Source organism: Notolabrus celidotus, chromosome 11, assembly GCF_009762535.1.
Source record: "Notolabrus celidotus isolate fNotCel1 chromosome 11, fNotCel1.pri, whole genome shotgun sequence".
NCBI classification, from domain to species: Eukaryota; Metazoa; Chordata; class Actinopteri; order Labriformes; family Labridae; genus Notolabrus; species Notolabrus celidotus.
In genome coordinates this window covers 3,312,215-3,324,669 of record NC_048282.1, presented here as the reverse complement: position 1 = coordinate 3,324,669, position 12,455 = coordinate 3,312,215, and the positions used below count along the sequence as shown (strand labels likewise).

The 12,455-nt window shown below is 41.1% G+C and overlaps 1 protein-coding gene across 1 annotated transcript in view; it reads right to left on the bottom strand.

Annotated features, from left to right (window-relative positions):
- celsr3 (cadherin, EGF LAG seven-pass G-type receptor 3) overlaps positions 1-12,455 on the bottom strand; it is a 205,727-nt gene that overhangs the window by 69,014 nt on the left and 124,258 nt on the right. The gene's annotated exons all lie outside the window — the stretch shown is intronic.

Genomic DNA, 12,455 nt, shown 5'->3' with positions numbered 1-12,455 from the left:
AAATGACTTTTAAAATTTCACTCTTCATATTTATGATGTTTGGGAGCTTAATGTGGAGAATTGTAGCTGTTGTTTTCAGTGTGCACAGCTTTACAAACGGCGTCCCATAGATACATGGTTTGAAATATTGACAATCTAGGAAGTATATGACAACTATCACTGTCATGTGCCCAAGACAAAGCGGGTTAGAAATAAACATGTGAGGACTCTGAAACAAGAGACCAGGGTTATCTTGTTGCTGAGGAGATGAATCGCTGTGGATAAAAGAAAGTGTTGACAGAATATTAGAAATGCTTCTCTCACCTTGAGTCACATTTTACTTTCGTCTGAACAGAAGTGATGTTCAGAAACAAGACAGGGAGGTTGCCTTTCACTTTCCTGCAAACTCTTAATTGTCATGTATTTCATATTTTCCCCTCTTACATTGTTCTATTGAGAGAAAACACATTAAGGGCAGCAGTGCGTCTCCTGTAAAACATCTATCAGCAGAGAAGAAAGAAAACTGACATGGTGGAGTACCCAATTACATTTCCCTCTGTTCTCTCTGTTCCTTTACTTGAGAAGCATTTTATCACACACACTGATTCAGTTTTGTTACAGCCGCAGGGTTTCCAGAGAGGTTTTTTGGCCCTCTTTGAGCATCAGTACCATAGACTCAAACAGAGTCTTCCTTTCACATTCACATGGGGAGTGTCACATCCAATATGTTAGACTTTTCAGAGTAAGTGTGCAATGATTGGTTGACGTAGTCGACAAATAGTTACAAAACATCTATTTTAAAAGACGATAAGCAGTTGGTGACATCATTGCAAATTTTCATGCTGTTCAGTAGACATGAGATCATTTTTTGGAGTTGAACTGCAGAGGAGTGAGACATCTTGCATTTACTATCTTTGCTCAGTGTGGCACAAGAAAAATGTGGGAACAAAACAAAGCAACATGGCGGAGTCTGAAATCCAGGAGTATTTGACTCGACGCTGCACAGAAAAGAGCTGCTTGTAAGATCTGTAAACCTCAACATGGTTTTCATAGAAGCAGGTCAGGAGTGCGTGAACGTTTGAGGAGAAGGCATGCTGACTTTAACCTAACGGTCCAGAGTTATAACCTCTCTGCCTCTCCCTCTCATCTCTCTTTCTTCCTTCTCTCCAACCATGAAACAGTGGAGCAAAGTTTTATACAGAAGCCCTAAAAGGACATAATTAAACACATTTTAATGTGTTTAATAGCCACACAGTCTATGGCTAGTTATTGAAAGTTACTAACCATAGACCTTTCTGGAGTCCCTGGGCTCCCTTGTCTCGTAGGTTCCTCTGAGCTGCTGTAGACGTCCTCCTGCTGTGGACGTTCCAGACTCCAGCTGATACAGACGTGCTGGATTCCAGCGGAAACAGCTACTACTACTCATCTCATCACTATCACCGCTCCCTCTCTCTCTTATTCTCCTCTATCCCTCTTTCCAGACCCAACTCGGTCTCACCAGATGTCTGTCTAACATGAGTCTGGTTCTGCTCGAGGTTTCTGCCTGTTAAAGGAAGTTTGTCCTCACCACTGTAACTAGCTAAATACTGCGATGTGCAATGCTCATGGTGGATTAAGGTGGGGTCAGACTGAGTCTTATCCTGTCTTGGTGTTGGGTCTCTGTTCAGAATTTGACATAGAGTGGTCTAGACCTGCTCTGTTTGTAAAAGAGTCTTGAGATAATGTTTGTTGTGATTTGGTGCTATACAAATAAAGCTTGATTGATTTTATTTTCTCTATTTCCTTGAGATAAAGAGTTGATTTCACTTTTTTTCTCAAGATCTAAACTTATTTTACTCGTAGATAATAAGCATTGATTTCTCAAGACAACGAGACAAATAAGAAAATAAAGTATATTTACTCATGCCCTTTTAGGGCTTCTGTATTAAACATAAAAGGAGCATATTTATACATATGGTAACCAAGTAACTTCAGGTCATAGGAAAGGCCTGTTATCAGTTTCTTTAATTGTTCACAAACAATGTTTAGAAAATTTTGCCTCAGTAAAGAACATTTATCTTACAGGTTGAAGATCAAAAATACAAAAAATCTCTTTTTCTTAATTGATTCTATTTTAAGTTGTTTTTCTTGTACAGCACTTTGTGTTACAATGTCATTGTATGAAAAGCGCTTTATAAATAAAGTCTGATTGATTGATTGATTGATTGATTGATTGATTGATTGATTGATTGATATAGGTAGGGTCACTTTCTGCAGACCAGATAAAATTAAATCACTTTGAGGGACATTGGGGGTCACGAGTCTCACCTATATTTTGGGCTGAAAAGTTTGGGAACCCCTGGGTTAGCGCTAAGATTTCTTCCTCTGCCAAAAAAGTGATGAAACACACATCTATGCACCAATCACCAACGTTAAGGAACGTGAAATTGAAATCTAATAACTTTTTAATTGATTGCTTATTCTTCTTGGTCACAGTTTGACTTATATGAATATTCATGTCACTCTGCCCTGATTTGGCACATTAGCTGAATATCAAAATCCACCATGACTCTTGATAAACTCTTATCTCTTTTCCAAAAGTATTTTGAGCATCATATAAAAGTGGCTTTATGGTAAGAAGATTTGAATCTGTTCGTTATTTGCATAGTATATCTGTGTGTTGGGAGTGAAATGATAAGTTCTGAAAACAATTAATAATCAGATGGATAATGTGAGAAAAATTAAAGGATGCAGGAAGTCAAAATGTCTTTAAAGATCTTTTCTTGAGTGCCCAACCCTTAAATTAAAGCACAACAAAACATTTATTGAAATCTAAAAGTGCAGAGCAGCGCTCCATTTCCCATCTGTGAACCAGACAAAATAACCTGTCACCTCACAAGTAAACATTTCAAACATCAAACACAGACATCACTTTCCTGACTCACTCCTGCTGGGCTAGCCGCTGGAAAAACAAGCATCAACTGTGAATTACAAAACTGTCATCTACTGAAACACACAGCAATACTTCCCCGGGAAAATAACGCCACCCTGCTCCAGAGAGGGATTTCAAAAAGATGTATTCATTTTTCCAATTCAGCCACAAAGAGGACCAACAAGTAGATTTTGACTTTTGTGGAATGACTGCACTTGGCTCAAGAGGAGGTTTTTCTGCTTCCTTCTGAATCAAACACGTAAAAAACATGGTGTTCTAGCTGAGAAAAAATGACCTGAACCACCACCTCAAGGAGGATCTTTTACTAACCTGCTCATGAGAGGCTCACATTAAAATAATAAAACAACTTTGGGGATTTTCCATTATTCTCATGTTTCAAAATGTAAACAATGAGCCGCTATTTAACTCAAAATGTATTAGTTCCCTCCATCAGGTAGTAAAAGTCCTGCATACCAGTCTCAAATGTACCTGTGAATTAACATAGAGACTGTTTCAAAGAGAGGGGTAAACATCAGCCAAAGAAAACCTGATTCAAAAATGTAAAGTCATTGGAGAAAAAGATTAACGCCTCTCGCCCAGAATAACAGAAAGCAAAGACAGCACACTTCAATGAGCCACTTCAACGACACGCTAATTCCCAACATGCCAACTAGTGTGTGCCGGTGCTGCACGGTACACATAGCTGTCATACACTTCAATTCAATCCCCAGACACTCCACACTAACACAGCAGCCTCTTCTATGGTAATGCAGGGCAGCACATAAAACCTCTCTTTAGTCTAATGACTAAAGCAGAGTGCTTCACAAACACTTAGGGGTGTATTTAGCAGAAATAAAGACGGCCTTTTCAACCAGACCTGCTTTTTTTTTATTCCAACAGGACGTAATTGTTGTATTTAGTCTTTCTTTTAAGTGCCTACTTTCATGGTGGGATGGGGAAAAAAAGTCCAATAATAAAATGTTCAGGCCCTCAGAGAATAAAATCAACTTTGTCTGACATTAACGATTAAGCATCAACCAATATTTTTGTAATAAGACTGAGGATGAAATTGAAAGTATGTGTTGCACTAGTGTAGTAGATAAGTCCGTAAGTGCACAATGTTAGCTAATTTAACCTAAAGAATAAATAATGGGGCGTTCACACCAAATGTGAATAAAATCATTTGTGCAAATGAATTACATATAAAGTTAATTACAATTACAAAATTCAATTTAAAGGCGCGAATAGAGGTGAGTAGTGGTCAGGCGGAGAAAATCGCCTGAATTGGGGGACGTGAATGGCACAAATGAATTCAAGCGAATAATATGCAAGAGTCGAAAAATTTGAACCTCAGCAAATCTATCTATCCAGCCAATCAGGAGATGAACCGGTGACGTATGGTGTGAGGTACGGACCAGCAGAGATTCCCTCATGTGGAATATATGGGACACTTTGATTCTATCTCTGTGCAGCTTCCCTGAACTCTGTGACTCTCCCTGTTTTTATGGGATCAGGAACAAACAGGAGCTCACTGTGAGGACAGAGAGGGAGGAGGGTGATCTGCTGAGTTATGGAAAACTTTGTCTGTCACTTGCATCCAGCTATGGGTTGTACTTAGGGATGGGTACCGAATTCGGTACTTTTATACACTACCGTTCAAAAGTTTGGGGTCACCCAGACAATTTTGTGTTTTCCATGAAAACTCACACTTTTATTTATCAAATGAGTTACAAAATGAATAGAAAATATAGTCAAGACATTGACAAGGTTAGAAATAATGATTTTTTAGTTGAAATAATAATTTTGTCCTTCAAACTTTGCTTTCATCAAAGAATGCTCCCTTTGCAGCAACTACAGCATTGCAGACCTTTGGCATTCTAGCTGTTAATTTGTTGAGGGAATCTGAAGACATTTCCCCCCACGCTTTCTGAAGCACCTCCCACAAGTTGGATTAGCTTGATGGGCACTTCTTGCGCACCATACGGTCAAGCTGCTCCCACAACAGCTCAATGGGGTTGAGATCTGGTGACTGCGCTGTCCACTCCATTACAGACAGAATACCAGCTGCCTGCTTCTTCCCTAAATAGTTCTTGCATAATCTGGAAGTGTGCTTTGGGTCATTGTCCTGTTGTAGGAGGAAATTGGCTCCAATCAAGCGCTGTCCACAGGGTATGGCATGGCGTTGCAAAGTTGAGTGATAGCCTTCATTATTCAAAATCCCTTTTATCTTGTACAAATCTTCCACTTTACCTGCACCAAAGCATCCCCAGACCATCACATGACCTCCACCATGCTTAACAGATGGTGTCAGACACTCTTCCAGCATCTTTTCACTTGTTCTGTATCTCACTAATCTTCTTCTGTGTGATCCAAACACCTCAAACTTTGATTCGTCTGTCCATAACACTTTTTTCCAATCTTCCTCTGTCCAATGTCTGTGTTCTTTTGCACATATTAATCTTTTCCTTTTATTGGCCAGTCTCAGATATGGCCTTTTCTTTGCCACTCTGCCTAGAAGGCCAGCATCCCGGAGTCACCTCTTCACTGTAGACATTGACACTGGTGTTTTGCAGGTAACATTTAATGAAGCTGCCAGTTCAGGACCTGTGAGGCGTCTATTTCTCAAACTAGAGACTCTACTGTACCTGTCTTCTTGTACTGTTGTGCACCGGGGCCTCCCACTTCTCTTTCTACTCTGGTTAGAGCCTGTTTGTGCTGTTCTCTGAAGGGAGTAGTTCACATCGTTGTAGGAAATTTTCAGTTCTTGGCAATTTCTCACATGGAATATCCTTCATTTCTAAGAACAAGAATAGACTGTGGAGTTTCATATGAAAGTTTTCTTTTTCTGGCCATTCTGAGAGTATAATCGAACCCACAAATGTGATTCTCCAGATACTCAACTAGCTCAAAGAAAGGCCAGTTTTACAGCTTCTCTAACCAGCAAAACCATTTTCAGCTGTGCTAACGTAACTGCACAAGGGTTTTCAAGATGTTTCTAATCATCCATTAGCTTTCTAACGAGATTAGCAAACACAATGTACCATTAGAACACTGGAGTGATGGTTGCTTGAAATGAGCCTCTATATACCTATGTAGATATTCCATTAAAAACCAAACGTTTGCAGCTAGAATAGTCATTTACCACATTAACAATGTATAGAGTGTATTTCTAATTAATTTAATGTTATCTTCATTGAAAAAAACTGCTTTTCTTTCAAAAATAAGGACATTTCTAAGTGACCCCAAACTTTTGAACAGTAGTGTAGGTACCAACCAAATTCCATTGGTACTACCAAGTACTGATTCAAACGGTACCATGTTTCGGTACCTAAACACATCCTTGTGACTGTGAGGGAGTGGAAGAGGAGGCGAGTTTCCATACTTTCGCCCTGTAATAAAGTTCCAGACTGATTGGGTGGACGTCTCTGATCTCTGCATCTGCACGGGAGTGGGCCAAACGGAGCCTGCAGCTGACAGGCTCCGACTACCTGCCCTGTTGAAAACCGTTCCTGTGTGCGTGAATGCCCAACAAGTAAGTTGTGTGTCCTGTTATTATAAAGAGACAGAGAACTGACCTTTTCCCGTCCGCAGGTGTTCACGTGTGTTCATTGATAAACTCCCGAAAGAGCAATTAGACGCCACGAGCACGTGTCAGCTAATTCATCTAATCACCTATATAATCCTATTTCTGTTCATTTCATGTTAAATTAAATAAATATGTTAAATTTAAAATGTTTGAGATTTTATTGTTAAACAAATGTACATTTATTACTACATAAACACAAAAAAGTACCGAAAATTGGTACCGTTGAGTATCGGTACCGTATCAGTTCAAATGTGAAAGGTACCATTCCCTAGTTGTAGTAGGAAGTTAGCTCTGCCCCCTTTAGCTTAACCGGCTTCCCCATTCAATGTCCGCGAGCTCAACCTTGTTTGATGACAACAGACTGGTGTGGCGTGGGACCCCCCTCCCTCTCAAAATGTGCGTTTTAGGCACTGTGTACACGCTGTCTTTGTAGAGATCGGTAACCTAAAGTTTCTCTCACCTGCTCTGCTCATTGCTAATATTGCTGGACAGGATCCAATAGAAAAATGTCTGTAACCTGCTGATTTAGCATGCTCACCCAAACTGGCGTTTTACCCACATTGTTTTGATGCCAAGCAGAAGCTAAATGTGTCTGAACTCTTTTCTGTGGATTGATTTGACATGAGGTGTGATCAGTTTGTCTTTGGTGTCACTCATGTTAGTGAAATTTAATAACCGTCATCAAGGAGTTTTGACCAATCAGAATCAAGCATCTTACACAGCCAGAAGATCAGTAAGAGAGCCGGGTAATAAGGTTAGTGTACTCTGATATTTGAACTAGGGACATGAAACACACCCTTTGGTACCTTGGTACCTCACTCTCTTACTAAATAAAAAACCCCAGAGTAGTTTTGATTGCTATAAAAACTCAAATCTCTTTGTTTCTACATTATTTGGAACATTTTATTACTGAGTGTATTTGACACATTTCATGAAACAAAACCCCCGCGTCTCCTAACAACTAGGTTAAACAACCTTCACCGTGACGTCCTGTCACAGTCAACCACTTGGGCATCGCTTGAGGAATCTAGAAGCTGCAAACTTCCACCCAGCAGAGTCAGCACACTGTTTAACTGTCAGGCCTGCAGATATGCAGTCATCACTAAATAGAGGCTGTCCTGCAGTGCAGATTGTCCTGAGAGTTTACAATTGCATGATAGCTTCTGCTGAATTACAGACCAGTACACTCCTTCCTATCACTTATCCCGATCACTGCCGTGTTTAGAAGATTTGGTGCATTAAATTAGAGCAGACCCACAGTGTCTCAATGCATGCAGTTTGGTCTTTCTCTGTATATACTGTACATATTTACTGCACTTTTAGTTCCTGCAAGCTGGCACAATCTGTACTCGACGGCAACACAAATCATCTGGAAGTCTTAAAAGTGCAAAGATTGGCACCAAACCAAACTAAAGAGGCAATTCAGGGGTGTCAATCAGAGGCCCTCCTAGCGCCCCCTGGAGGCCTCCGACGGGGCTGAGGCCCCCACTTTGAAAACCACTGGTCTATGGTATGCCACTATGGAGTAGTGTCACCATAGAAGTATAAACCAGGCTGAAGCTCAAAGACAAAACACTCATAATATTCAAATGAAGAAAAAACTCCTAAATGAAAAACAAGGAGGCGTTTAATCTTTCCAACAGGATATTACATTCTGTCTGGAGTGTCACACTGATCACTGACACTTTCTCCAACAAAAGTCTCTTCCTCATATACGATCTCCCTCCATCCTCCAGCCGCTCACTTCTTCAAAGGCCGCTTTCACGCTGAATGAATAGAGAAGGTTTCTATAAAGTGAAGAGTGACAGAGGAGTGTGTGCAGCTTGTTGAGGTTTGCATTCCTCTCTTTGTGGCAGACAAACGTGCACGGTCTGCTTTCATGCATCAGTCGATAAAACGTGCCGACAGCATGCTGCTCTTCGACCATGTGGCCTTGGCTGTAGCCTTATACACACATGGTTTTCAATGACTCCTGGTCTTTTGAAATGTCTCTCTCTTCTTTGTCAAACTGCGATCCCTAACACATACTGTAATTTATGAAAAACACACACTGGCCTTGCTGCTTCTCTCCGGCTCAAGCCTTCATTATTTTCTTTCCATCTGCTCCTCTTCCTCCTCAGAAGTATTTCAGGAATTGTACAAACAAAAGAGGAAAGGCAATCACAGCTATTGCTGGATTTCTGATTATCTGTCTAATGATTTCTTTCGGCAACGAGCAAACACACACACGCACACGCACACGCACACACACACACACACACGCACACACACACACACACACACACATACACACAGGTATGATGAAAGGATCAGGCACACAGATAGATGCAGCATTTGTTCTCTCAGGATTCCCAACTCTCTGTCTCCAACTCTTTTGTCCTCGACTTCTTTGCTTTCAAACACACTCATACACACAAACACAAACACACACACACACACACACACACACACACACACACACACACACACACACACACACACACACACACAATCATCTTCTATCCTCCCTATACATCTTCAGAGTTTCACCATGGCAACTGACAAAGACCGGCGACGTCAGCCTTGGCTGTTTTCAGACTCTCATAATGACAGTGGCCTTGTCACAACAACATTGGACAGGGAGAGACAGATTCTTGAGTCAGTGGGAACAAAGAGCTGTAAATCATATGTGTGTGTAGGTTTTTTATTTCCAGTCCAGGAGCTTCTCTGAGCAGCTCGGGCTCTCGAGCCGTACACTCATCCAGAGTGACTCACGTCCTCACGTCTGGCTCTAAACCTTTTCATGTAACACAACGTCAACTTGATTTCTCCAGACGACAATCAGGGTATGAAAGATGAGTCATGTGTTCACTGAACCATCCGTTTAGTCTTTGTGCGTCCAGTGTTTCTCTTTCTGACAGCTGAGACATCGTGGATGTCAGAAACGTGTCAGAAGAACTAGTAAAGGTGAGAACAGAATGACAGCAGGGAACACTGGGTTCAACATTTATTGGAGAGTGGTCAGTCATCGTGGTGAACTCAATAAAACTATCATCCAATTTCAACTGCGCTATGGTTATTGTACAGTTCAGCCTCACCATGTTGAATCGCAGCAGCAGCTGTTTTTAGCGGAAAAGTACCAGAACCCTGCTGTACAGAAGGTAGGCTTGGATACCGAAATCTGGTTCTAGCTTGGAACCCGTACCAAATTTTGGAGATTTGTGAATTCGATCAGGCACGTGCATTTTGGATCTCCTTTTCAGTTCCTAACAGAGACTTAAATATTTCAGGACTAAGCGTCAGTAAGAATTCTGCAGTCCACAGAAAGTCACTTCTGACGCAGCATGTCAACAAAGTCCAGAGTAACCCGGGACTTCCACCAGATCTGTGTCCAGTCCGTCTCCGATCCGCTGCGGTCTGTCTCCATGCTCTCTCATCGATCAACACCCACTGGTTGCGTTTTCAGAACGCAGCATGGAGCAGGACCTCTGGACAGCTGGAGTCATGTGACCGAGGTTTTTCCGTGGTAATCACTGAATGAAGGATTCTCCTCCTCCTCTCCTCATCCATGTTGTCTTTCTGGTCCTCTGAAAACCTCTGACCTGTTGACTCCAGGCCTGGCTCCGCTCATCATGACTTTGGTTTGTTGTTGTAGTTAAGTGAAATACGATCTGGTGATAACACAGAGTGTTTTATTCTGAAAATTAACCGGATGTTTTCATTTTGTTTTGGTGAAACCTGACTTCCTGTCCCGCTCCATCTGCTCTGTTGAGATTGATGCGTCGTGCTCCGGCATCCAGCAAAAATAGAAGTCTTGTGTATCTGATCCAGAGGGCTCAGACCTGCTGGATCAGAGACGCAGCCGGAACTCAATGGAGCGGATCCAGTGGAAGTTAACACATTGGCTACGTTTACGTGAGACTTTTAATTCCTCTTTAATTCGAAATTAAGATTAAATCCTCTTTAAAAAGATTTAAAATGACCATGTAAACACTTAATTCCGAATGAAAATGACCATTCCAAATTAAACTTAAATCCGAAGTAAGTGTCTGGTTTATTCTGGTTTTAAATCTGAATTGAATAATTCCTCGATCATGTATACGTTCATTCTGCTTTAAATTAATTCCGGTCGTTCTGCACATGCTCGTTCCTTGTCCTGTCACAATGACGCACATTTTCCAGGCTGAGGTAGAGCAGCCGTTGCACTAACCGGCTTTGATTTGCCAAAGTACGGTCTTCTGCCTCCCTTCTCCGGTCGCCTATCTCTCTTCTCCTCCTCAGCTGACTGAAGTGAAGCAGTAGGTTTGTGTCCAGCTGCTTATTCAAAACTAGAATCAAAATCAAAGAGAAATTGTACTTATTGTGTGGTCTTCCATGTTGTAACTGAAAATGAAAGAAGCAGGAACTGGAGTCTGTTTTCTTCCGGTAATTGTAAATACGTCACGCCCGCCCCTGTCCAATCAGAACCCTTCCCAACCCTCAGACCTTAAGCGGATTTGAATAAAGTAGATTAAACGTGTTTTCCATGTAAACCTCAATTCAGAATTACTATTTCCATGTAAACACGAAGGAGAAAACTTTAATTCAGAATTATTTAATTCGGAATTATTAATTCCAAATTAAAAAACATCATGTAACAGTGGCTATTCACTAGAACAGAAACCTATCAGATCTGGTGCTGTGACGGATCAGAGACCCAGTGGAATTTGGTTGTAAAGGGTCTTAACGGACTGCTATGAAAGATCTTAAGTTTGGTAAGCTTGACTAAAAATGATACCGACACAGTGAGGGAGGAATAGAACCGGAATCAGGAATCATTAAGAACCGGAATCGCCAGAATTGAAACGGGACCAAAGCTTTGGTTAATAAATGAACATTTTGCTCGGGGGCTTGTTGAAACTATAGCCCAGAACTCTACTTAACTTGATTTATACAGACGTGGGAAGTCACCTTACATTGTGCTGTTATCAGTAGAGCATAGATGTAGATCTAAGAAAAGATCAGTCAGCAGGTCTCAGTCTAAAGGAGGACTTCATTTCTGTATGCAGGTCATGTACTTTCTCTTTGCATTCACTACTCCAAAGCGTGCTCACTCATAATTTCCTGCAGACATTGTTTGGAGCTGTCTGTCATAATATCAGCTGTTCTCATCAGCAAGTCACATTCATCTATAGAGACACACACAGACACACACACTCATTGGTGACCATATTAATGTTGTGTTTCTGAGTATGGTTCTTCCTCTGCCTCTATGCTGCTGGGATTCAAGCACATCCAATCCCATCACTCACAAGTCTGTGCAATTTTATCAAAACTTTACCAACTTCATCAATTATCATTTTCATCAGTTATCAGCTTCATCAATTATCAGCTTCATCAATTATCAGCTTCATCATTTATCAGCTTCATCAGTTATCAGCTTCATCAGTTGTCAGCTTCATCAGTTATCAGCTTCATCAGTTATCAGCTTCATCAGTTGTCAGCTTCATCAGTTATCAGCTTCATCATTTATCAGCTTCATCAATTATCAGCTTCATCATTTATCAGCTTCATCATTTATCAGCTTCATCAATTATCAGCTTCATCAATTATCAGCGCAGTGAAAGTTATCAGCCACCATCTTCACCATCACCTATTTCTGTGATCCATCGGGGGATTATGTTGATGCTGCTCAAGGCAGACACCCAATCCATAAGAAAATCCCTCTTTCTTATGATTCAGCAACATGAATTTATATTCTGATAATTTTTAAAAATAGTCCCAGTGCAGGGCGCCCTTGGCCTAGCAGTCTAAGCACGCCTCATATACAGAGGCTATAGCCCTTGTCGCAGAGGTTGCAGGTTTGATTCCAGCCTCGACCATTTACTGCATGTCCTTCCCCACTCTCTACTCCCCACATTTCCTGTCTCTCTCCAAATGTCCTGTCCATCAAAGGCGAAAATGCCCACCCAATTTTTTTTTTCAAACAGTCCCAGCGATTCCTCGTCAGTGATCGTTCCA